Source organism: Molothrus ater, chromosome Z (assembly GCF_012460135.2).
Source record: "Molothrus ater isolate BHLD 08-10-18 breed brown headed cowbird chromosome Z, BPBGC_Mater_1.1, whole genome shotgun sequence".
NCBI lineage: Eukaryota > Metazoa > Chordata > Aves > Passeriformes > Icteridae > Molothrus > Molothrus ater.
The window spans coordinates 49145149-49172924 of NC_050511.2; the positions used below are offsets into that span (position 1 = coordinate 49145149).

The 27776-nt window shown below is 44.2% G+C and overlaps 1 protein-coding gene and 1 long non-coding RNA gene across 2 annotated transcripts in view; both read right to left on the bottom strand.

Moving 5' to 3' along the window:
- KIAA1958 (KIAA1958 ortholog) overlaps positions 1 to 13073 on the bottom strand; it is a 64874-nt gene extending 51801 nt beyond the window's left edge. Inside the window, exon 1 of the mRNA XM_036403062.2 lies at positions 12969 to 13073. The gene's annotated coding sequence lies outside the window, so the exon portion shown is untranslated. The remainder of the gene's footprint in view (positions 1 to 12968) is intronic.
- Positions 13074 to 22891: 9818 nt separating this feature from the next.
- On the bottom strand, positions 22892 to 25550 carry LOC129047031 (uncharacterized). The gene is made up of 3 exons (XR_008508979.1): positions 25378 to 25550; positions 24780 to 24908; positions 22892 to 22913 (listed from the first exon to the last, which is right to left on the bottom strand). It is a non-coding gene; the product is annotated as an uncharacterized LOC129047031 (long non-coding RNA).
- Positions 25551 to 27776: the final 2226 nt, after the last annotated feature.

The window sequence follows — 27776 nt, forward strand, 5'->3', positions numbered from 1 at the left end:
GTAATATACAGCATCCAAAGAAGGGTCATGAGGATGGTGAAGGATTTGGAGGTAAAGCCATATGAGGAATGGCTGAGGTTACTTTGTCTGCTTAGCCTGGAGGAGACTGACGGGAGACCCCATTGCACTTAAAACTACCTCATGAGAGGAAGAAGAGGGGCAAGTACTGTTTTCTTCCATGTGGTGACCAGTGACAGGACTCGAATTAAAAACATGAAGCTGAGTCAGGGGAGGTTTAGGTTGGAATTAGAAAAAAGGTTTTTCACCCAGAGGGTGGTTGGAAGAGGTTCTCCAGGGAAGAAGCCACAGTACCAAGCCTGACAGAGCTCAAGAAGTGTTTGAACTATGCTCTCAGGCACATGCTGTGACTCTTGGGATGTCTTGCACAGGGCCAGGATTTGGGCTCAATTATCCTTGAGGGTCCTTTCCAATCTACATATTCTGATTCTGTCACTCTATTAAAACTGTCTTCCTGCAGTTGCCTGCCCTCAGAGCACAGAAACACTAATTTCTTACAGCAACTGATCATAACTGCTGCTTTTCACTGTCTTGAAATGAAATACTGGGACCATTGCACACTGCAGACAAATACAAATGCAAACCTTGCATTTTAATGCCAGAACAACAGCCTTAGCAGAGAAAGCAAATTATCCAGAAAAACACAAGCAAAGGAGTGGTTTACAAATGAAAAGCTTTTCTCAGACAACTCCTATACAGAAAGCCCAGACAGAACCTCCCTGCTCTTCTGATACCAGGAAGATTGTGTGAGTATCAGGTGTCTGCTCTACACTTCTATCAGATACAATAAATAATACACAACTAATGCAGAATATCAGTTTCATTCTGTTCCTGCTTACTGCATGCATTACCTTATCTCTAGCTGAATGCAAAACATCTGCCCAGACCCATCACTGGAGACTGAATTAAATTTCCTTGGCAGTAATATTATTATATATGCAGAATGTATACCTAGTGCTGCCTTTTCTATTTTCTATCTTAAGCATCTTGGAAATGTAAAAGCAATTCAATTTGTAACCCACTCAAATACTTTCTACCAAATAATCTAATGGGTCAAACCATGTGAAAAATGGTAATGTCTCTTTCTTTTGTCAGTCCTCTGACAGAAACTAGGAAAAAAAAAACCCACACAACAAAACCAAGGCATTGTTTGTCAAATAGTGTGTCACATTAGCAGAAATTTTACTTTGACATCCTCCTGAATTCTCAGTTCCTTGTAGTATAATTATACATTCAGCGAAAGTGATACACTTCTATTATTTTTGAGAAAGTATCTTGTACAAGCAAAGTATAATTAAAAGTAGTGCAGCATTTAACACAAATGAAACCAGAAAGGATCACACTTGAACAATAGTCACAAGAGAAAACTAGTGATGGCTGTGAGAGTCTTTCAATGTGGTCATTAAGTAGAGACAAAAGGTGAATCAAGCAGATGAAAATTACCTATTTAACTTAATTTACTTGACATTCAATAAAACTTCAACAATATACCTCATGCCTTGGGGAGAAAGCATTAATTCTCACAAAAGCATTATGCAACGGGAACAGTGGACCTTCCTGATGCATGAGCAGGACCTTCCTGCCAGAGGGCTCTGCATAAGTCATGGGGCCTGTGCTGGATTTGGGCTAGGTAGAGTTGATTTTCTTCACAGGCTGGTAAGGGGCTGTCTTCTGGATCTGTGCTGAACACCAGGTTGATAATATAGAGATAGTTTTGTTATTGTGAAGTACTGAGTCCTTGAACTCCAGGCTCTTAGCCAAAACTGACCTCTAGATGAACCCTGCAACCAAATGTTATATTTGTATCCGTTCATTAGCAAAATATGTATGATCATTAGCATTATGATATTTGTATGATATTTGTATTCATTAGCGGAACATGTAGTGCGATAAGAATGAATTTATCGTTTTGTGTTTAGAGGCCAGACAAGGCCATGAAATCAGACATCTGGCCTCATTTGGAGGTATACGGTCAAAGCCGACTCCCTTGGTTCCTCCTTGAGCCCTGGCCAGGCTTTGGGTAGAACCCAGGAGGAGGATGAAACCTTATGTTTCCACACTAGAAGGTACATAAGATTGTTTATTCCACAATATAAAAGCCAGCCCCTCTCACAGCAAAGATGGAAATCTCGCTTACAAGTGGACACACCATGTAGGATTTCTCAGTTACCAGGAGTGGCCCTCCAGTCCTTCACTGCAACCAGGGCTCCCCAGCTGATGTGTGGATCTGGATGTTGGTAAAGTATTCGTGATGTATCTTTCTTAATTACAGTAGGCAATCTTTTGTAGTAATGATTAAGTGCGTTGCTTAGCTTATCCTTTTGTAATCCTTTGCTGTGTTGAACTATAGTAAATTACACTTCTTCCTTAAAGTTGGTGGATGTGTCTGTTGTACTGACCCTGCCTACTGGCAAAATGTATTGCTCAGCAGGGCTTACACAGAGCCAAAGCCTTTTCTGCTGTTTGTACTTCCACACTGGTGAGGAAGTTGGGAGTGCATGAGAGGCTGGGAGGAGACACAGCTGGGACAGGTGACCCAAACTGACCAAAGGGATTTCCAGACCATGTGACATCACGCTCAGTACGTAAAGGTGGAGTGAAGAAGGAGAAAGGGAGGAACATTTGGAGTGATGACGGTTTTCTTCCCGAGTAGGCGTTACAAATGATGGGGCCCTGCTCTCTTGGAGATGGCTGAGCACCTGCCTGCCTGTGGGAAGTAGTGAAATAATTCCTTGTTTCGTTTTCCTTGTGTGCATGGCGTTTGTTTTCCCTTCTAAACCGCCTTTATCTCAGCTCCAGAGTTTTCCAGCTTCTATATTTCTGATTCTCTCCCCAGTCCCACTGGTGGGGGAGTGAGAGAGTGGCTGTGTGAAGGTTGGCTGCTGGCTGGGGTGAAATCATGACAAGGGCCTAGGTCCAGCCCTCTCAGTCGCTGGTTGGCTGTGAGGAGGCTTTTACCCCAGCCAGTACTGCAGACCTCTGCTCAACCCACTTTTGAAAAGAAACACTTTTCCTGGGATACCCATCCTGTACAAAAAGTGCAAGACCACAGGAAACTCATTGCACCTACAAACTGCAGTGTATAAATCTGACAACTCACAAAAACCCCAGATAAATGTTAGGCTCCTCCACACAAAATCCCTGGTCCCTCGGCACATCCAGGATCCCACCTATTACCCCCCACCCCCTATTAAGGCTGCCCTACCAAAGGCTGCCCTAATTATATGAAAAGATTTGTGTGGTACCATCAAGGCAACCCTGTGTGTCCCAAATGCCTTCCTACTGACTTGCCAAGCTGGTCCCCAAACCTTGATAATTACACCTGTGGGGGCCAGGGCAGAGTTTCATTTAAGCAAAGACTCCAATTCCTTCCTCCTCACAGGAGTCTCAAGAGCCACATGCAGATGCTCCTCTGTGTTACTGAGAAATCCCTTCTGAAGAGTGATGGGTACACTGGTCACCCTGATTTTTTCTGAAGACCTAGAGTCTCCAAAAAGAAAACAAAAACCACACAAACATACCCCAGCTCAAGTGAGAAAATAAAGAGACTAGCAACTCCCTTGGAACACATTATGAAGATCACTGCCCAATGGCCATTGGTTGTGGAATAAAGGGCGTTTGATGAAAAGGACAGACATAACCCAAATTTACCCCAGCTATGCTGGAGGGAACAAGCAAACTTATCTTCCAACAGAGCACAAGGTAGACAAGTAGTGAAATTCACAGGTGGAGGTAGACATGGAAAGAGACCAAACAGCTGATGTCTACATGTGCTCACTCAGACTTTCTGCTTTTCCATTGTACTGGCACAGTGGTAGTACATCAACAGTAATAAAGTAAAACAGAGAGCATTTGTCTTTGCTATCACCTTGAAACGTATATTCTTCATGCCCCATGTGGATCTCACAGCTACAGACAGGGCACCAACATCAGGGCAGAGCCACAAGGGGAACTGCTGCAATAAGGGAAATCAAAGCCTTCCACTGAAGGAGCAACTTCTCCTCCACAGGGAAAAAAAAATCATTGATCCCACAGGACCAGTCCTGAGACTTTAAAATGCACACATACATGATGGATTTATACCTCTTTTTTTCATAATGCCTGCTGAAGTGGTTCCAGGTTTTTACCTCCCCCATCTTTACAATCTTTACAATTTTATCCCATGTAAATACTCCTGCACCAGTTAAATGGGGTGTAAACTAAGCTAATCAAACACAGCCAAACTGTTTAATCAGTATTTAGGAGGTCAGCAGAGGCGACACAGTTTTAAACATGCCCGACTGGAAAGAGGTCACTTAGCTTTACAGAGTTAACTATCCAACAGGAAAGCACTGAATGTTAACACACACAAACAAAAATTGCAATGGTTAATCATGCATATCTTTGATATGTGGATCTGAGCTGCTATTTTTCTTTAACTCCTGGCTGGACCAAAACAAATTTTGGCCATCTCTATGAGACTGTTCAAATGCATACAGCAAACACAGCATGTCAAAGCAGTTGCAGCACATTGAAGGGAACTCAATTTAAGTGCAGAATGTTGCTTGCAAATAAGAAGCTGGGTGAATAACCAACCTCCATATAAACTACCTTCTGCTGTATTTCAGTAATGCTCCACTACATCGTGGAGCTGTTGCAAAACATGACTTATTTGCAATGCTCAGTATAATGTATTCTCTTGTGGAAAAAAACAAATGGTAAATCCAAATTTACATTTTTTTTTCCTCCACCAGGCCACCTTTTTTAATTCCATACATGTGAATGCCCTGCTAAGAAAGGCTCCTGTACACTGCTATACTGAAATCAGTCTCATTATTTCCAAATAGATTATTGAACCAGAGGACAAAAGCTAACTGAAGGGTAGATTATTCAAGAAAAAAACCAAACCAAAACAAAACAAAACACCAACAGGGAAAAAATGCTTAGAACTTAATTATCTAGTAAAACTTGCAAGCATTAATTGACTAGAGCTTCTGTATCTGAGAGGTTAACTCACCTGCATTTTGCTGCATAGTACCATAATGTCTAATATGTTACAGGAATGAGCCCTTAGACTATTTATGGTGAGACAAAGGGAAAAAAAAATCTACCTTCTGTGTGTTTATGCATATTGCATTTATAATTTTCTGGCCTTCTTCACTCATCCTCACAATAAGTAACTTCTGTTCCTCAAATCAACACAAATTTGTGAAAACAAAATATCTGACCCAGGTCTGCCCAGCCAAAAAATCTTTGTCACCAGTATTTCAAGCCAATCACACTGCCTGTTCAGCAAACACTTGGCACTGTGCTTGATTTTTAGATTGATGACGAACACCAGGTCTGACAAAATGGGTGGAATACTACATTGCTTGTTTAATTCATAATATTGAGTTCAGAGAAAATTTGTCATTTATGGGGTTTTTAGCTGTACGCTGCTATGAAGCAAAGCTGTGTGCAGAAAATGGAATTTAATTGAAAGTAGTTGTGGACACAAGTTATTTGCATGAGTTTTTTGCATGTCTTTGTTTGGAGACATTAATTTTAATCTTGTAAAGAGAATCTACATTGAAATGCGACTTGAAATCTAGAAGATTTGGAAAATATCCACCTGACAGTGGATAGTTAATAATAAATCATTACAAACACAAAACAAAACACTTCTTTTTACCTTGTTTTTTTTTTTTTCCACAATAGTTATAGTAATAGTACTTTTGGAAATCAGAGCTGGAAATGTTAAACTTGAGTGGTTTGAAATTAAGTCATCAGCACTTGTCAAGTCTGGTAAAATTGCTAGGATACACATATCTGGCAGAGACTGTGCCAACCCCTTTATGGAACATTTTCAATTGCAATTTACTGGTTACACAATAAATGTTTGCCTCCCAGGTTTAAAAAAATTAATGCTGGCACTGTAAGAGCCCAGTTTTTAAAAGCACACCCTTGTTTTTATAGTTACAGATGAGAAAGTTAAAAAAAAATAAAAATTAGACATCATTCTTCCCCCTAACAGAGCTAAAAAAAGACAGTATGAAATCTAACTTTTGAAAAGGAAATACTCACTTTCCTCATTAAACATGAAAAAAGGGAGAGTCTATAAAAAGCTTTCAGCTATAACAAAATCTGAGCAAATATTTAATCTCAGAGTGTGAACTGGCATGACCTAGTATGACTGTGGACTGCCATAGGGGAGTCCACAGTCCACATGATGGAAAGCAGAAAACATTCCACTGCATGAGTAGTTGGGCATGTTCTGTACAAAGCTGGCTCAACAGCAAGGATCAAAATCTCACAGATCAAAAAAAGTAAAAAAAAAAGAAAAAAGTGCCAGCTTCTACATTTTGAGACAGTTCATTAATTTTTTTCCATCCTGCAATATTTTGCAAATTCCAAGCTATGACATTTGGAGTGTTACCAGCTAAAATATGCTGGCTCCTTATGGTGTGTTGCAGCAGATTTTGCAAACTATCACAGGGCGATGAGGGTTTTCTCTACAGCTTTGGGAGAACACTTGTAACATAAATACACCCTCTCCCCTCTGTACTTAGACTGTAAAGATACCAGCAGTATAGAAATTACAGTCTGTGACTTCAGGTTTAAGGAGAGGAGACAAACAGAAAAGTTATACTGCAACACCAAGTGCATACCAAAAGCTAATCTTTTCCTAATTTTGGGAAAAGATTAGCTCTCTCATTCTAGAAACCTGCTATGCACAACTGCACAGAAGTACCTGCTGTAGCCCAGGAAAAGTATAAATACCGTGCTAGTGTGTGGTTCAGCAAAACAGAAGAGAGGTTGCTCACTGTCATGCACCAGCATATCAGATATCAGCACTGTGACAAGGACAAAGCTGAACATGTGCCAATTGAGAAGTGTTCTCATTTCACCATAGTGCTTTCCTCTTTATGCCACTGATATGCCTCTGCACACCTATTCCCATATCACATGGCTAATGAGCTTGTTTTGATGCCTAGCCCTGACCCTCCCTCCTCCCAAAAATTGTCCCTCGTCCCAGCCCCATCAGCCATCTTGCCCCATCGGCAAGGAACGAAGTTACCTCCTTCCCTTTGCACAGCAATTTTTGTTAAAAAAACCACATTTTACACCTCACATCCTGTCATCTCCAGCCCAGATCTCCAACCTGTTGAGATGATTTTGAAACTTGATTCTGTGCTCCCATACCTATGTGTGTCTTTCTGGCCTCATGCTCTGCACAAATGCAATACAGAAAAAAGTGTGTTATTTCTTACACTGTATTGTTCAGGAAAATACTGGATAGGGCAGATTCCAGGAGAACCACAGCTCACTCATTCCATAAGTCAGACACCTGCTGTGCAAGACCTCTCTTTCCTCTCTCATCTGACAATGGAATGTCATGTACATTCTGTCACATACCTGTTTAATAGTAACAATAAAAATAAAAATAAAAATAAAACAAAAATAATAATAATAATGATAAAGTGTATATATCATGCTAATAGACTATATTATATTTAATGATACATAATATAGAACCGAATTTCAAAATAAAATTATATTACTTATACGTATTATTGAACTTACATATGTATATGTATTTATAAATAAGCATAATTTTATATTTGTATACTATTACTATTTATATATGACACACCTTTACATATTAATAAAATATAATAGCAGCTATTTTGAGTCACTCCTGAAGAACCTATTAAGTGTCATTTACAGTTTGTAAACCACAGTTCTTGACCATGTGGAAATTCACACCTGCAAAATAAATGTCTGGGTTTAGCAGAGCCATACTACAAAATCTGTTTTTTTAAATTGGAGACACAGAAGGGTGAGATAATGACTTCAAGTACCAGGGTAGCAGTCGAGCTCTGGCCTTTCCTGGGCAGCTGTTGTCTTGGCACTGCTCAAACCCATCTTGGCTTACAGCTAAGAGGGCTTACAGCCCTGCTCTCCCTGCCCACTTACTGGGTATCCCTTACGACTGCCCAGCACAAGAGGGGTAGGAAAGTGACTCAGATTCGAAACTACCTTTGGCTAGAGCTGCATTAAAGCAACATTGTGGTCCTTTAATAAGTAACAATATTATTTGAAGGAGGACTTACAAATGGTTACTCACATGAAGGGACACCGTTAGCAAATGGCTGTATTCGTAAACTTTGCAATGTATGAGAAAGAGGAAGAAAGAGGATGGGGGGAGAGGGGAAGAGAAAGAAGAAAAGAGATAGAAAGAGAGTGAGCGAGATCACTGGTGCTGGATCCAGCCAACGGGGGCCTTTGATGTCCTGAAGTCCCTCACAGTGCAGCTCGCTGTCCTTTTTCACGTTGGTTGCTTCGGGCAAACCCCCCTCCATGCTTAAACAGGGCTGGGGTTGGCAGCCAATTTATATGTAAATGAGGAGTATCGGGAGGAACAAAGACATTACAAAGACTCTGGGTCTAGCATAAGGGCAGAACAGGACCGTGGTCTCTTTAGCATCACTCCATCTTTAATCTGGTTGATTGCAGCAATAAGGACCTTTCAACTCCTCAGGCACACCATCCACACATCTCATGGCGTGTCTCATCGTGTGGCTCCAGTTGCTTCATTTAATTTCACTTTATTTCATTTGAAACCTCTAACCTACTAGATCATCAGTGGTTTTGCTTTTCTCCAGCCTTAACCCCATGAGAATAGACAGTGAAATTCGAAATGACTAAAACCAGTTGCTGTCAACTTTAAATATCTTTTGAAAAAAAAATGCTGTAGAAAATAATTTTATCTTGGAGACCTTTCTTGCCTATTTTTTTCTTGGAGATGCAGCTGTTCTTAGGTCAAGGGACAGAACAATCAAGCTTTCAATGCTCAACACTGGTGATGCAAGAAAGCTTCCACTGGACTAGATGAGAAGTAAAGTCTGGTGTACATTTTGATGTTTGATCACTGCTATATGGCTATGTTGCTGTTTTCAAAAAATATTAGAGTGTTTTAAAGACACTCGCTTTACTGAAGATCACAGAAGAAAGCAATAGGGCAGACCATCCAAAAAAAAAAGAAGACAAAATAAATGGATGAAATAAACAAAGCTGAAGAGAAAATGGGACAGGAATCTCTTTCCTCCCCTTATCTCTTCCAGTTATCTTGGGTACTGTTTGTAAAACAGACATGTAAAATATTTAAGGTATGATGACTGCTTTTAGAAAATAATTGCCTTGAACAATAGAAATAAAAACTTTCAGAAGGTCACAGTACTCACTCAGTGAATACCATTAACCTAACCCTGTGATTCTGCACTTAGAGGAAGAATTTTGTTCCTGCAACTTTTAATTGAACTAAAATCCTAAGATGCCCAAGATGTCCAACAGAACTCGTGATGCCTCTGAGCTAACATTAGTCAAGTGAACAAAAGTTTGAGATCCTGCCTATTGCTAAACAAAAATAAGAAAAGGGAATGAAATGTGAAAGAACTCTTCAGCAATACAAGGACCATGATAAAAACTTACTGTGCAGAAAATGTGGAAAATACCTGTAATTGAGAATAGCCCCTAGATCATGCAGAGTAATTTCTTAGCACACAGTCAGGCAAAGCAGAGGCTCTACAAAGATCCAACGAAACCTAGGATCTGAGATAGGTACTTTTCACCATACAATACTCAGAAGAAAACACATCCTAATTGTGTATGTATGACTGCGGATAAACTACAACACATTCTCACGATGCTGAAGGCACTTACTATTTTGTTTCCTTTTTGAATGTTTAAGTTTGGACAATCATATGACCAAGATATTTTATTTACTTCAGGAAAAACACAGATGGTCAGTGGCCCGCCAGGAGTATCATTAGGGAACCTGTGAGGTCTACTCGTTACTACAGAAAAAAGAGAGGACTGGCACCCTGTAATTTCTGTCTTGCAAGAGAATTCACTGACTAGTAAATAAAGTTCATAAATTAACAAATCAGAACCAAGGTCAAGTAAATGAAGATGAAGCAGCTGGGCTCCATTGGTTCTCTTCATTATTCAGAGTAAGGTATATATCTTTTGAGTTCCTTTAACTTATTATGCAAATCCATAGTGGAAACATTTGACACAAACTAACACTCATTTTTAAATATTTTTCACAGAAAGGGACTAGAAAAGGCAACAAAAATTTGCTCTACTTTTAAGTCACTAACCTTAATCTCACCCTGTGTTACTTGGCAAAAAAAGTGTGCGGCAATAACCTTTGGAAGCAGAGCCAAAGTTCAGCCAGTTACACTTGAATTACCAGATATACAACAGTCCTCAAGAGAACCAATTGCCACACACATTTCTGCGAAAGTGCCTTACAAACAGCAGTTAATTTTCACACCACCTCTGTGAGCCCTGCCTGGATGGGTTATCACTCCCAGAGCACAGATGTGGAAAAACAGTGGCACCATGGAGATGAGTGCCAAGGCTGGGATTACACTTAAAACCTTCAGAGCTCTTCTGTCTGCATTTATTGACTAACAAGGAAGGAGGGCAGAGAGGCATAAGGTTGGGAGACTGGAAATACCAAAGGATGCCATTGCTGAAACTCCAAGTATCCGTGGAGCTGCAGTGAGTGGACCCATGGACAGCCAAGTCAAACTGGCACCAGGGTGAGGCTCAGTGGCCTCTTAAGGCAGGTGCAGCTGGTGACTGCCAGGTGTGAACAGCTAAGGCAGTAAACTGCTGCTGCTCTAGGAACTCGTGACTATAAATCCATTATCACTGTGTGAATGAAACAGAATTATACTGTGCTTTGGAAACTTTCAGTAAGTTAAATTATAGAAAACTTCCTGGTGTAATACCAGCTACCAGTGCATAGATGCATCAGTACAGGAGCAGTATCAATGCATATTTGGTTACAAAAAAACCCCAGCTTGCTAACAATGGCTGGAGAAGTACTTCAGCTGTTATGGTTTCTCCACAAGTTTTAAGTTACTTTCTGAACACCAAGCTATTTTAGTGGAATACAAAGAAGAATTCTGCTACACTCTTGAGATGAGTTAGTGACAACAGCAAAAATACTAACTCCAGGGTGTATCTCTCTCACAAGTTTTACACTGCATATAAGAACACTTATTATCCCCGATAATATGCCAATTCTTTTATCCATTACTTTTCTGGGTGCAAGGTTTTTAAACTACCCAGTTTGCTTTTTAGCTTACCTATGAAGGATTTCAAAGAGCTAATGAACTTGAGCAAAAGGTTAAAAAATTGCTTTTTGCTCAAAGCCACAGGCAAAAGGAGAAGATTGGCACTGGGCATGATTTAGCCAGGTTGAGCACCAGGCTCAGCACAGGACAGTAGATGAGTGAATGAACCACATGATTCCAATTTTTGTGTGGCTTTAGAAGTGAGAAAAAAACAGGTTTAGCCAAACCTGAAATGACGTTTGAATAATCAGCCTGAGATAACTGACAGATTCAACCCCCAGGGCATTTTTTCCTGGCTTCTGGTAAAACCAGTCAGTCAGAAACGGTCTGAAACCATGCACATGGTGCTGTGGGGCAGGCGCACATCCCCAGTGTGCTGCTGGCTGAGGTTATTAGGTTAATTACACAACCACGTGAGTACAGCCCTGTTGGTCTGAGCTCTGAATTATATGGAGGAGAACTGAAGAAGCCATGAGAGAAACAGGAACTGGTCATTCCTGACCTAAAAAGACCTTTTGGGGTTATTCTGTTCAAAGAAAAAAAAGTTAAGGAAAAGAAGCCTAGTTTCTTAGCTGAAAAGTTGCCATCCAGAACACAGCAAAGGGATGTTATCATTTGTTTCATGCAAATTCTCACTGCTGCTACCAAGCACACTAAGTGCTTAGTCCCATTTCTCTTCAAATCAACAGAAAAATGAAAAACATTACTGTTTGTGCCAGTTCACAGCCAAGCTTTACCATCTATCACAGTTTTAGCATTGCACCACCAGTGGCAGAGGTTGTATTTCTGAGAACAGTAAGTGGGGGAATGGCAAAGAAGGCAGTCAAAAGCAAACTTCACAGATTAACAATTCAAAAGTTGAAAGCCAGCCACATACAAGGATGTCATTTTTACTGAGTGAATTGTTTTGTTCCTATGACAGACCTTCACTCACTTGAATGGAAATAGCCGTACTCTACATCTAGTACTACTGAACTGCCAGCTGTGTTCAGGAGATATTTATAACCATTAATGCTGCAGATGGAAGGTGAGTTTTAATGTATCATAGTTACTCCTCTGGCTGGAGCTCTGTCTGACAGCTGGAATTGAATTGCAGAAAGCTCAATATATCTCTCCATCGTTTTCACTCCTTCCTTTGCATGTAACCATCCCTTCCAAGCTTGCTTCTGTTTTCTGGCTTGCCTTCTTGCTCCCGCCTCGTCTCGGTAGCAAGCCAAGTTAGTGTGGAGCTGCCTTTCCCAGTGCTCACCACAGCGCCTGCTTGGTCTGGAGATCAGAGGGACCCCTCGGAGCTCCCCTGTGGGACCTGCCAGGAGGTTCCGAACCTCACGTGGGACCAAACCCCACCGCCAGGCACTTGGCCCCCGGCCCCGTTCTCGTTGCAGCCGGCAGACCCCTGGGGCCCCAAACCACAGCCCCCTGCGCCTGCCCACCTCGTTTTCAGCCGGGAGCTGGGGGTGGGAGCGGGGCGGGGGCTGTAATGGTCACTTTTCTTTCTGCAGGAGGATGCCAGGCGGGGCGAGGGGCTCCACTCCACTCCATATGTTGTGACAAACCACGACCCCTCAAGCACCGCTGCCTCCCCCTGTCCTTCATCGGCACGCCCCGTGCAGCCCGGGGAGGCACACCGAGCCCTGCCACTGCACAGCGCCCCGCAACAAGGCCGGGGGACCCGCGCCTGTGCCCGGTGCAGCTTCCGAGAGAGCCCTTGGCCGCGCACAAAGAGAGAGCGAGCCAGACACGGGAGTATCGCCCGCCCCCGCGGCGGGCAGCGCTGGATGCACACACACGCACCCCCCGCACTCGCATCCACACGCGCGGTGCGGCCGGCGGGTCACGTACCTGCAGGTGCCTGTCCGTGGGAGCGCGGGGCGGGGAGCCGTGCGATATCGCCCGTATTGCATGGGGGGATGAGGGCGATATCGCTCGGGGGTTGGGGCGGGGGGGCTGCTCTGCTCCCTCCGCCCTTTTCCTCCTCCTCCTCCTCCCCGCGGTGTGTGTGGGGGTGTGTGGTACTCCGCGCCAGAGGAGGCAGCGGCGGGCTCCGGCTCCTGTCAGCCACCGGAAACCGGCGCCCGGTTCCCCGCACCGCAGGAAGTGTGCAATGGCACACCCGCACACCGGCCCGGACTGGCAGCGCACCGCAGGCTGGGTGCCATGGCACACTGCACACGCACAGCACCGCAGGCTGGGTGCCATGGCATGCCGCACACGCACAGCACCGCAGGCTGGGTGCCATGGCACACTGCACACGCACATGCACCACGTTGGGCGGCACAGCTCGAGTCTGGGCACAGCACAGAACCTTGAGGGACACCCAAGGGACACCTGTCCCTCCTGGGGGACTGAGGGGGTGCAGAGAAGGGGGTCACCATGCCCCCTCTGCAGGGAAACAGGCAACAGGATCTGCGTTCCCTGCGTTGCTATGGGCAGGAGTGAAAACAAAGAGAGATGCATGCGTGTGAAATGGGGATGTTGCACTAAGGAACACCTTCTCAGCTGACATAAAGTAATGTAATTCTCATTATTCTGGTGGAGGTCTCCTGATTTGCAGCACCTCACCTACTCAATTGTGTCCAAACAGCTACTACTCTGTTGTTTTGTGCAGATACAGAAACATGCGATTTACTGTTACTTTTTTTTTATTTGGTATCTGCCACGACCTGTTAATTTTATGTGGACTATATACATATACATGCACACATCTGCACACACACAGTGCCCATGTGTAAGACAATAAAAACTGCAATTTGTGTGTTGTGAAAACTTTCTTAATTTGCTTGCAACTAGAGACCCTATCAGCAACATTGCTTATATTTTTTTTTTTTTGGAAGTTGATGTGGATGCTGGTTCTCCCACAGTAAGCAAGGCACATACCAAAGCAAATTTTGCTCATCTCCTCAGTTGGACTTTTTTTACCCTGCATCGCTCCAGAAGGAGACAGACCTGGCTATTAGCCTTTTAAGCCGGCTGCTTCATGGCCCAGAGGTTTTTCTTTCCTCATCTTCCTTATGCCAACATTTGCAAAACTTGAATGGGCTAACACATGCTTACTAGCTAAGATGGCAACAATGCTTACACAAGAGTAAAATGGTGGCAATCTGGAAGTGTATTCATGCCAAAAGTAATGCTCTTTCCAGATTTGCCTGTGAGGTGGCAGGGGAGTTTGGTAGCAGCATTAACCTTGCCTAGGGAAGATTGCCATCCCTTCTGCTAGTGTTATTTTCAGTAGGTTGTCATGATCATGGTGCTGCAACGAGCAGAGGTCTATAATACTCAATTATTTAAGATTTCAGTGGTAGATTCCTAAAGATGAAGAACCCTAACAGAAGGAGTAATTATTCCAGGGAGAGGAGAGAGAGTCTGCCTCCATCCGTCATGATCAAATACGTGACACCCTGCTTTCACATCTTGCTTTTAAAGCAGGGACTTGTAGTCAAAGCACTGGCAACATTAAGAAAAAGACCACAACGTTCCTGGACTCTGCTGTGCCCACAAAATCCTTGCAGGGACAGGAATGATCTGATTTTCAGAAATATGCTCCCACAGTACTGTACAGGCCATCACACACTCCTCGTGGGTCAGAGGCTGCATGGGTCGTACTGGTTGAAACCAGTGCCCTGTTTGCCTCTACGATGGGCTGCTCAGCTGTCTTTTCAAGACCAAATAGTTACATTTTCACTAACAACAATAAGGAATTCCTGAAGAGGACTGCCTTCCAACAAACACTCCTCATCTCTGGGAGCCCTATAATCAAGCTCACATAATCTTCAGTCAGGAAACATAAGGGGCTTGCTCTTCACTGTTGGCCTTAATCACTCAAGTCTTGATCAGTCTTGATCACTCCTTTTCATTCTTTTTCTTTGTTCTTCTCTACTTCTCTCATGCTCTTCAGTAGCCACAGGACAAAGCCTCTCTCCTCCTCCCAGCTTCTCCCCCTCTTTCTTCTCCTTCTTCACTTCTTCGTTGTTAGGAGCAGCCACAGGTCATATCATATGCTCTATCGAAGAGCTCAGCTAAGCTTGGTACAGTGTCACCAGTACCTCAGCACAGAATTGTAGTTCTGGATGAGCTTGTTTTAGCTCACTGCCTGTGTTAGTGATTGCACTGGGAGGGCAGCAATTGTGCGCACTGGTGTTCCCAAGCAAGAAAACAAGGTTTTCTCTGGAAAAGAAAGCTACTGCTATTGACCCAACAGGACTGTGCTGGCTGCTGCAGGGTGGACAGACACAGAGACTTTGCTGCCTCTGCAAAGCCAAGAAACTGTTGTGGTGAGGAGTTATTGCTGGGCATTTCTCCTCCTTCATCACTTGGAATAAAACACAACCAGGCATACATCTGACTTGGTTGAGGTGGACACCTGCTGGAGATGCTGAGAACCCCTTCATAGATGGTCCACATGTCCAGGTAAGGCAGCAGGGTCCTGTCATTAATGCAGTGGGCTGAGAAAGAAGGTGTATCACATCCTCATCCCAGAACTAGCATGGATTTTTTTCTGTGACCTCTGACAATTTACTAACCCATGTGCTGTGACCCTTCATCAACCATAGCAGGCTGTGTGGCAAGGGTGAATTGTCTTACTCCAGATGCCAGTGCCAGGAAAGCTAGGGCTTATGGTGCTCAGTGGAAGCTCATGCTCTCCCCTCCAGAGAGAGGGCAGCCTGCCCCCTGGGCAGCCTGCCATCCCATTAACACTTGTCCCACCAGCAGACCAAAAACAATGGGCAAAAGCAAAAGCATCCCAGAACCACGTGAACTGATCCTTCTGCAGAGAAACGCTGGTTGTGAAATAGGGTGTACAAGCTGTCAAACAGGAGGGAGAGGAATCACCATCCTCCTGTTTGGGAACACCTGAGTCTGCTTGAAGAGAGGTCCAAAGCTCCTGGCAAGTGACAGCAACATCACAGCAGAGATGATACCACCTCACAGAAAATGTGCAGGCACCAAGTGACCACATGGCTTTGTTGTGAACTGCTCAGCTTCCCCAGCATCACTCCAGCACCACATTGGTCAAGAGAAACAGAGCAAAACTTGGCTTTTCCCAGGGAAGTCCTCCGTGAGATAAGATGTGCACCGACTCAGTCTGGGCCGGTTCCTCTTTTGTTCAGGACTGACAGGTGGGCTGGATTCTGCTGAGTGGTTTGTTTCTGCTGCCCAGCTCTGCCCTTCTTTTGATTCAGGCAGCAAGGAAGCTGAGTCACATCCCTGCAGTCTGTGCCCTTACCATGCCTGCTCTCTCCTGCCCAGCTGAGCAGGGTGTGCCAGCACCCACACAGACTCTCTCTCAGCCACCACCACCAGTCATGAGCCTGACCTGGCACCAGAAACTTTCTTTGCCAGCTGAAACACAAAGGTGAAACACTACTCCATGTGAAACCCCCCAGCCCTCACAGCAGGAGGAAAGCTGGCCCGGGAGGAAGACAGATGCAATCAGAAAATACTTCCAATTTTAGCAGAAAGCTGGCCGTACACTAAGGACCTACCACTAGAGTAGTTGGGATGAGAATGAAAAATGAGAAAGGCCAAGAATGGTCTGCTTTACCAGCTGTAGGTTTGAAATCAGAACTGATTTTGTCACAGGAAGAAGGGCAGGATCAGGCCACTGCCACAACAGGCTTTTTTTTTTGCAGCAGTTCCCCACACAGACTGCTATTAGCACGTCTGCTCCAAGGGCTGCTCATCATGGCTGGAACCAGCCAGACACAGATCATGAACTTGTTTTTACAGGTGTGTTTCTCAGAGGAACATGTGCCCAACAAAACTAGCTCCCGCTGTACAAAAAGTTAAGCTGGAACCACTTTTGAGTCAGAAAAAATTTCCTGGCACAACCATTATCTTCCTGAAAACGGTAGCCCCTTGAAAAAGCAGTATGAGTTAAAAGATTCATCTTCCTTTCTAGACTTCATTTGCCATGATCCAAGCACGATTTTACTCCATCATTTAGCTGGAACATGGAGAGAGTAGTATCTGTAAGGTCCCAGAAAGTCCTAGAAGAGCTCAGGGCCAAACCTTGTGGTGTCTCACAGTGCCTCTTCCTCCTCTGTAACATTGTAAGGGAAGCAGCAGACAGCCTTCCAACATGCAGGCAGACAGCTAATTCTTCACTGAGGCTTCCTCTACCTCAACATCTATTGCAAAGAAATGAGCACCAAAAATCTGGGGAGCCAGCTTCCCATCCCAAGAGCCTGTGTGTCACTCTGGAATACTGCAGTTCCCTCTCAGAGAATTAAGCATGAGCTAGACTCACCTGACTGACACACTTCTCTAGGTGAAAGGATTTGGTGAGAAACAGGTCAATATTAATGGGCTGGGTCCCTTGTGGGACATCAGTGCTCCTGAAGGGCAGAGCAACAGGTGGGTCTGTGGGGCAGTGCAGCTTACAAACACCCAGCTGTGAGGACTCAAGGTCAGTGACAGAAGGTGGGTGCAGTCTTTCCTCCATGACTGCAGGAAGACAAATTCTCTGACTTGCAGAGAACTGGTGTGACGAGTGGAGCTGGGGTATTACAACACACACCTGAGATACTGGTGGTTAGTAAATAGGAATCCTTCTCTCATGACTGTGCAGAGGGCTTTGTATCCCTGTGTTTTCAGTAGCAATGTAGCAGAGCTGCACTGGTGTAGGCAGGGTCAGAATGAAAGCCATTAAGTGCCTCTTTGGACACAGCTTTCTGGCACTGAACTGGTATGCTGCTATTGGGAAGTTCCTTTGAAAATTGCAAATAAATATGGAAGTGAATAAGTTGCTTGTCTGTGGAGTTGTTGTTTTTGGGTTTTTTTAGGTTTCCTGTACAAAACACTGGAACTGTAATGTTTGAAAAACAAATTCATTTACTAAGGCAAGGCAAGGCAGTATCAGAACATGATCCATTTGTTTAAGAGTGGTCCTTAAAGAGGAAGATCAAGCAGGCAACTTCTCCCTCACACCCCCCAGCTTCTCTTTAGGTAGGGAAAGGTTTTTAAAGCAAAATCTGTGAAGTATCATATCTGCATTCCTGGAACATCTGTAATTAAATACACACAATATTTCAAAGCAGAGCACTGCTGGTTAATTCGCCCTTCACTTACCTGCCAGTCCAAAAATTACTCTATGGGGGCACTACATGATGCCCTAATCATGATGCCCATGATTTCATCACTTTTGGAGAAGATTTCAGAACAAACTCACTTTTAGTAGACCATGGTCCTTCAGCTCTGCTGGTCATTTACCACCGTATCTAGGTGCACCCTACTCAGCAGTATTTCAACACTTGTAATCCTGCTTTTAACACTGACCTGACATCCCTGCTCCATCGGTCAGAAACAAGGGCACTACAAGAATCCACAAGAGAGGAAGGCATTCTTCATTCTGGGACACTAATGGGACACGAGCCCTCAAGGAGCCTGATTCAAACAGGAAAGCTTGAGGAGAGTTGTCTTCTGCTCCAGCCACCTGGATTGCTGGCAATCCCTCTACTGGACTGCTAGGATATGTGTTGCAAATACTGCTCTGCCTGACCAGGGCAGGTCAGACTTACCCAGGTGCAGGAGCAGGCATTTTTCTGGTCATGTAGGTAACACCAGGCTGAATTAAAAGGGGTGATCAGGCAAGGAGTGCCCTGAGCTTGTTTCTGAAGTAGAAGGTTGTGTGGGACAACCTGAGGAGCAGGGATTCAGCTATCGCAGTGCACTGTAAAGGTTTTGTCTTTTTCCAGTAATCACTGATTACCAGAAAACTCCTACCCTTCTCAAACTCCCTTTGGAGGTTCAACACCCAGCCTATAGCACCAATGAGGGCATGCTTATTTTCCTTTGGAGATCCAGAAGGAACGTGGGGGAGTAAGTACCAGTACTAAAGACCACCCAACTCACAGTCACTGGATTTGTTATGACTGCAGTTATTCATCAACTCTAAAAGAAAACCAGCACAACAAAATACCTAACTTCAGGTCAGGGCTACGATCAAAGTGAGTTAGAGTGTGATTGATTAAATGCAAAGCAGATAACAGCTTATGAAAGCTTAGAGACATGGTAATGCCCAGTAAAAACACCCAGCTTTTAGGTCACTTCTCAATTTTTCATACCCTGTCTGGGGCAGCTAACAAACTGACAGACGAAAACCTGTTAGTTTTCTCCACTGAAAACCTCAGATTGTCATGTTAGGCAGTCACTTTTCCTTCACATGTGCATGATGCTGAAAAAAGCAGTGCAGACCTCACAAGGATACTTCACATTTACACCCAAGCAAATCAGAGCAGAACTAACTTTCTGCTGGTGCTTCCTTTGTTAGTTTTGTTACTAGGCTGCAACTAACAATTAGTGTTAACACAGAAAAAGTATATGAAGATCCACAAGGTGCCTTTGGAAATTCTATACTGTTTCACAAGAGGCTTGAAACGCCCTTGAGAATCCAGTCTGTGTGTATTCAGAGTTGTGACCATACAACTCTGTTTTGTATTAAATTCCTGTGGGTTTTGGTGGAACAGGATATATCTCTGGCAACAGCAGGTGAGTGTCAGCTCTTGGATGAAATATACAGGTAAAGAAGAGCAATTTAAACAAAAGCCCGAATAATTAGTACTGAAAAAGTGTGTAATAACAGCTCAACAAGAAACTCACTTGAAAGCAAACAGGAGACTAGGCACTACAAATGTGTGCTAATTGTATGAGAGAGATTTGTCTGAACATACAGTGTGCAATTTCTCCATATAGGATAAGGACACTGGGCTTTTTCTGTCTAAGAAACCATGATGCTTTGGTGTCCAGCCTGTGGCCTCAAGTTATTACCTATGTTTACCTTTAAAACACAGAGAATGGATTTAAAACATAACCAGATCATGCTCTTCACCCACCCACACTGCTAGCTGTGAGTTCTTGGGCTCAGCCCCCCCCCAGAAAGGGGTGGCTCTCTGCAAATGGCATATGAAGGCTGTAGCAGACCCACAGTGCATTCATTTCTCTTCCCCTCAATGCTAGGCTGTGAGGGCTGAACTCCTGTTTTACAGGGTGCCTTAAGGAGCTCACAGTGCAAGCACAAGAAGATGGAGAGTGGGGAAATCTTTGCAATGACAGAACTGGAATCATGCGGGAGCTGAGTCATGGTTCTACCACAGAAATCCTGGAGCTATTTCCAACCTTCCTTGCAGTTGTCCACCTGTAACAGGCTGACAACATAGTCTCTCTCATATGTTGTGTCTTTGGGAGGCCCTCATTTTCTTCAAAGAGAAGAAAATAATAGCAGAGAAGTTTGTAAATATGAATATGGGGCATTATTTACTTAGGATATCTGGCTGTCACAGGAGCATTTATTCCTCTGGAAAAAAAAAAAAACCAAAAAACAAAAAAAAAAACCACAAAAAACCAACTGAGCCAGTGTTTCCTCCCAAGGTTTCTGGGTTGAGGCAACCATGGTATTATTTGCTTCCCTCCCTTTTTGGCCTGGTAAATTTCAAAGTTTGAGAGACCTGTTTCAGTGAATAGATGTGACCTAGACACTGCTTTTACAGTAAAGTCTGGATCTCAAAATTCCCCTCTATCATATTCGGTTGTTTAGTAGAAATAGTAAGGTATGAATAAAGAAATAGCTGACAACATCCTTCTGGAGAAAATATTACAAATAGTATGAAATATGTTTCTTGGTGAAAAAGATCCATCACACTGATTTTCTGTTATTTATTCACCCAATACTACATCTCACGCAAACTCACAATCAAAATTGTGACAAAGATCATGATTGAAAATAATGGTATTGTACTTATCCCCCACCCTGCTTAAACTTAAACCACAGATGAAAAGGTCTGCTTTCAGAGTTGTTGCTCATGCCATGTGACTCCTACGATTGGGAGAAAGTGAGAACAGGTAAACAAGCTCAAAATTACTGCTCACATTTAAGAAATTTGATAGAACCCACTTTTCCTTCATTGCTTCACTTTCTAGTGAGGGAACCATAAAGCTTGAGTTTAACCATGCCATGCCAAGAGAGTGTGCACACTTTTCTGCCTCCTTGGTTGTTAGGTTCTAATGTGCAGGCAGCTTCCCAGTCACACCTTGTGATCACAATTTCATTGCAAAAGCTGTCTTTTAGCACTGAGCAGCAAGTGGCAGACATATCAATTGCCACACACAGACATGCACAAGTGATGTCATCTTTGCAATGCCAAGTGCTTTCTATGCCCCTTTAGGGCCCAGCAATCACTTGCAGCCCTGCAGCCTTTGACCCAAGCTGCTGTATCAGTATTTCCCCCTTCTCCTTCCTGTGCTGTTGCCTTGGCCTTCCACTTGCAAATCTCTGTAGATTCTCATAGAAAGCAATTGCTCAGAGTCCAATAATCTCATCTTTCTTCCCCTTGGGTTTCCTATCTGTTTTGTAACTTTATTTTGTATTAAGGAGAAAAGCAAGAGTTAGCAAATAGAAAAGTAGATAATAATCATGTAAATAACCTGTAAGCATTACCAACCATAAATATGCACAAATGGAGTGACTGCCACACACCACCTGTGACTGCTTAAATGTGATCCTGTCAGCACTGACAGCATCATATACAGGAACAACCAAGAGGTAGCTTGGCTGGCTCCTAATGCCAAGAGCAGAGTTGACAGAGGAGAAAGCTTGACAACAATAATTATAGTCACTTTCCTTATCTTCACTGCTTGCTGACTCTGTAAAGGACTCTCTTCTGGGGGCCACATTGCTTCATTACTTGGCTGGATATTTGTCAGCACTTCCTTTTCTTTCTGTTCTTTTTCCCCTACAGTAACTTCAAGTTAAAGTCTGGACCACACCAATAAAATTCTGTGCAGGTAAACCTGTCTCAAGAGGTGTGATGATACTGTCCCCATACAGTTGGCAAAGTCTTATTCTCAGCCCCTAGTAGAAATGGTGGGAAGCAGAGCTACAGACCACCCCAGTAAAAGATACTCTCTCTATGTATCATTGCTTGAGCTAGTTATATTTAGTTAATTAGAGCTTAACTTTGCTATACAAAGCACCATCTTATTCTAGGACAGAATGATGCATAGAACTAATTAAGCAAGACACCATTATATAGACTATATGGATTACATGGACATTATATGGACATTATATGAAGATTCACTGGGTTTGATTTTTATCATTCATTTGATTTTAAGCATTCAGGCTAACACTCTTCCAAACCAAGTCTCTCCCCAAAATATTACTCTCACTGATTATTTCAGTGGTTCAAATAAATATGACAAGTCCTGGTGCTCTGTCATCTAGAAGTACAAACCTTACACCTCATTCCTGCTCTGGAGCAAGAACTTTATACCAGGAATGAGGGAAGGGAGGTAAGACGCTGCAAGGCACAGACACAGATTTTTAAGTTCCTGCAAACCTGCTTATCTCACCCTATCCCACATGTGACCCGTGCTTTCGGCAGAAAAAGATCGTGGTGCACGTTGGCGAGTCCAGCCCCTAGGCAAGCCTGCGGCAGGCCGGGCAGCAGGGCCGGGTGCCCAAGGCAGCCCCGCTGCGGTGTGCTGCCTGCTCCCTCTGCTGGCACCGCCTGCTCCCAGCCCCGGCGGAGACATGCAACTGCTGAGCCGGTGGACGACGTCTAAACAGAGCCCTTGAACACACCAGGGTCACATTACCTCCGCAGTACGACGAGCCATCAGTCCTGCTCACCAGTGTCAGCAGCCTGCAGATCGTGTCTCTCTTATGCACGTCCTGGAGCCATTCTCTCCATTTATCATCACCTAAAAAACCTGTAACTTTCTCTCCAGTTACTCACAGTAGCAAAACAGTCACAAGTTTTTTAGTCACTTCATTTTTATGGACCTCCAAATCTGTAAAGTGAGAAATAGAGTAAAAAGAAACACTTTTGACCTCATGCAAAAATCCTTTGCAGAAGAAAAATATCTGCAATAATTCCTCTACTATAGCATCCATTGTAGGTCTTGTCCTAACAGTGAACAGTGGACCTTTTCAGTATCTCAAGATCATTAGCCTTTAAAAATAACATCTGATAGGGATGGTCAATTCATACAAGCTTTGTAAAACCAGTACAGGGCAGAAAAATACAGCTTGACCCCAGTGAGAGGAAAAGTTAGTGCTTTAGTTAAAAAGTTACTTAGTCAGCTCTTACAGGAAACATGCAGTGCATCCCCTAATCATTGGTAAGAACTCATATCTCCTTAGACATCAGAGAAAACATGATAAGAAATAAAAGTCTCTTAGGTTTGCATCTCACAGTGACACAGGACAGTCTGCAGTCAGAAAAAAATAAAGAAGTGAAAATTAAAAAATCTGTTCTTGAAACACCAGTATTTTGGGACATAATTGTTTTTTGAAGCTTTACAGGAAATTAGTTTAAAAATCCAGGTTTGCTCTTGGGTATTATAATCAACTGGAGTTGTGATTTCTTTAGCAATTACAAAATCTATTGATCTTATACTGCATCAGCAAAAAATGAGTACTGGTGTTTTAAAATAGCATTGTAGTTAGATAAGAAAGACCAGTATTCTGCTAGTGTTCAAAATTTAACTATAGCAGCATCTTTTCCAGACTCAGTGTTAGCATCATATCACCTTTAATACTAGAATTTCCTGGCATGAAAGCCATGAATAGCTTTAGCTTGTCTAACATGAAAAAAACAGAACCATCAGAAAATTAAAACGATCTGGATATAGGCTGTGCACAGGAAACAGTAAAATCCCTAGAGTAAGATTTTTGAGTGCTTTAGAAATTCTGTTTTGGAATATACATCCTAGTTTTATCCACGTGGTAAAAATGCTAAATCAGAATCTGTGATTAAATCCCACACACTTCCAATATCTGAATCTAACAAAGAATTTCTATATATCTGTATCTATCTATATTTCACAATATTGAAGCATTTTACTGTAAAGGAGGAGGCTGATTAATTGAAGTAGAATTTACTTTTCCAATCCATCTGTAAAAACATTTCTGAGGACTTGATTACAATTATTAACTTAATGGATAACTTTTTTTTTCATTATTAATCTGTTCTCTAATGACTCCATTTTGAAGTGTGTTAAAAAAGGTTTTGAGCTGTTTTGATAAGTGTTACTTGTGGAAATCACATTTACAAAGAAGTGTAGGATTTTTAACATTATGAAAGTTCTGACATTGTCTTCTGTCCAACACTACTTAATCAGTAAATACATTCTCTGGAACAAGAAAACACTCTGTAAGAGGAGCAAATTACATACAGATGCTATATCCTGTTACTTAATGAAATTATTAGATTATGACTGATTTAACTAAGAAAAGACCATATGGCTCCAATCTCTCAGGGGAGATGAAACAAATCAGGTTATTTTCCTACCAACTCTTCCTGGTACGAGCAGGGCACATTTAGGAGACACTGCTCAGACATGTGCAGAGCACAAGCCCAACACATTGACTGGATTCTTTCTGAAGATACACTGGCTGCTAAAATGTCGGTACCTGGTTAATAAAAGCAGTGTAACCTTTTGCACTCTTCCTGTTCACAGGATGCAGGAGTGCAGAAAAATCCAAGCAGTTCTTGCCTGCACTCTTCCCAGAGCCCCAAAAAGCTGAAAGCTCCTCCAATCCCAAATCACAGAGTGAGAAGCTGCTCTACTCCCCTGTCAGCAGAGGCTTTTCTGGGACAGCTTTTCTGGCTCTCCCGGTACCTGTGGCCCTTGACAAAGGCCTTTGTCCCTCACCTGTGAACATCTTCACAAAGTCGGCGCTCGACATGCTCATAACCACGTCAGCTGTCACGGGAGGCTTTCCGAAGCCAGCGCTCCCACCCTTGGTCTTCAGGTCAATGTACCAAGTGCCTCCACCATCGCCTGGACAGAGAGTGAAGCGCGGTGAGAAGGCAGCAAGCACTGCTGTGCCCTCCCTCTCTGTTGCCCCGCCAGAGGCCCGCGGCCGTGTGCGTTTGCAGCGGCTCCGTGGCAGCCCGCACGCTGGCGGGGCTCTGCAAGGGGTCACCTCTTGTCCCCTGTGACGCCCCAAGCGCTGCGGGCTGGGGCCGCGGGCAGGAGAGCCCAGAGGCCGCGCTTTGCTCCCAGAGCCGCTGGCAGCTGGCGCTTCTGCCGTGGGCCCGAGAGCGCCCTAAGCGTGGCCACAGCAGCGCCGGGACAGAGGGACAGCAGCTCCCAGGGCTGCCCGAGCGGGCCTGCAGCACGAGCTGCAGTCACAGGAACTGAACAGGAGCCGGCCTGCTTCGGGACCAGCTGCCACTTCCACAAAGTGTTTCTGTCTGAAAACACCGGGGCCTTTTGCCAGGCAAGGCTGCGCAAGCGGTGGGCTTACCAGAGAGCTCAAACTGAAAGACACCCTGAGTACTTCTCACGTACTCCTCAGTCACTGCCCCTTGAATAACTCAGAACGTCTCTGCAACAGGACCCGATGGCATGGCTGCAGCAGATTCTGTCTTTGCCTTGGCCGCATCTGCTCCTTCCTGCTGGGATCTGCTTAATTTCTTCTCCTCTTTGAATGCTTGGGCAGCACCTCCAATAAATTAATTCTTCTGCAAAGGCTTCTAAACTGTAAATCAATTTACTGCTTTTGTTGCCAACTTTCAGAACTCTCTAAACATGGACAGAGGGTTTAGAAAGGAGACATTGTTTATTCTGCCCGAGCTGCAAAGCAGAGATTTTCCACAAATCAAGCCAACCAAGGATTAAAATGTGAGAGAATTCACACACTGAAATCTACATAAACCTGCCTATCTAATGCACAGTTACCCCTGCCTACTGCATAATTGCTTAACTTGTGCAACCTTATGCAGTGTTACTGCACCTGCATAGGCCTCTTCGGGGGTCTCTAGTGGTCCCTGCTGGTCGTTTGGGGAGATGTCCCCTACTCAGTCTCAAGCAAAGTTCAGTTCAGGACGTGCAGAACATCAGATTGAGTGTCCAAGAAGATGTCATCTTCTCAGACAGTTTCCAGGCAAGTCATAAAATACAAAAGCTTTCCATAAACATTGAGCAACATCTGCCTAACCCACCTGATAGCATCATTTTACATTTAAAAGAGGGGTTAAAGGAGAGAATGATACCATCAACTTCCATCTGGATCAGAGATCAAAGGAAGGGACAGGGAATTCTGTTTAAAGACTCAGAGCCTAAAGATCTAGAGAATTCTACGTAAAATACAGAGAATTCTGTTTAAACACATCAACTTGATCAGCATTTTACTTTACCCCAGTGAACATTTAACACTAAAGAAAAGCTTTTCCAATAAAGGAAAGCTTTTTCAATTTACAAAGCAAATCAAGTGGAACAGCCCCTTAAAATGCTGTTGAAAGTCTCTTAGGTATCCTCAGTATCAAAAATACTTAGGTCTGTTCTGTGAGTCCCTACTGAATAACCTGCACTGGCAGCCCAAGGAAATAACACCATCTGTCCCTGGCAGAACGGTCGTAGTATGACTGCTCAAGGAGTATTTCCACCAGAAAGGAGCACTTCCAAGCTTGCCTCCTCTGCTCTGGCCTTATCCCTATTTTGACACTCCAATAAAAGAGGTTCAGCATTCTTAGTTGCCCTTCAACTTCACATAAACCAATTCTGAAAGAGCAAAAGCAAAGCTTTTCTAAAAAAAACCCAAAACATTTCTGCACACATGACGGTGTTTTCAGAGCCGATTGCGAGCCTGAAAGATCATCTCACTGTCGCCAGGACACTCAGGGCCCAGCTGCCAGTGCTCACCAGCACCTTGCTCGCCACCTCCTTCCGCACGGCCGCATTTCCCCTGCCCTCGCGGGCTGCAGCCGGGTCAGCCCGGCCGGCGGCGGGCAGGGAGGCGCAGCCGGCGGAGGGAGGCAGCGGCAGAGCTGTGAGCGCAGGGACAGCGGGGACAGCCGGAGCGGCAACGCGGCACGGCGGCCTTGCGCAAGGTGAAGGCCGATGGGCCAAATACCGACATTAAAGGAGTAGTTCTGAAAGAGAAGGGCGCTCCACGTTCTCCTGCGAGTAGCTGCGGGGTCAGGAGCCAGCTCCGGGTGAATGTTGCACCAGCGGAGGGAAGGGCATTTGGGAGAGCAGAGGGGTGTCCTTCCCCTGCCCCCCAGGACCGTGGGGTTTCTGCAGTGTAGAGAGCAGAACACAAGACTTCTTTACTGCAGCCAGCAGTATGTATGCATTATCACTATCACTTGAAGTGTTTGGTCTCCAGAGGACTCTGGTTTCCAGTGCTCGATCTTGTTTTCCTCCCATGCCATGTTCGGCCTTTCCTTCCATGTCCTGGTGCATGCCAGCACTTCTGCTATCCTTCAGCTGCCAGATCTGAGCAGACTGACAGTAATCTGGGATCAGCAGTCCAGCAGTCATGGGCCGAGTGGTGACCAACTCAGACACCACAATGGGGGGTAAGAAGCAGACACTGCCCAGTGGAGCCTGAAGCTTTTGGGCACAGCTCCTAGGACTGGTGGCACTGGGAGGTAATTAGGGCACACAGATCTCAGGGAGCTTCAGGCTGAGCACAGCCACTGAGCGCAGTCCAGTGTGCGGGCTGGACTGGGAGCGGTCACATTGCAGCCCACTCGTGCTGCCCCCTGGCTATAGCCACCCTTTGCTGTGCTACCATAATGCCCAACATGGGATTATGGTAGCACTCCTCTCCCTCCTTCAGCACCCCCAGCCCCTTGTGCCTGGTGAGAAAGGAACCTATTTTACTATTTTTCAAGATTCCAGGGACTGCAGGGCAGAGGT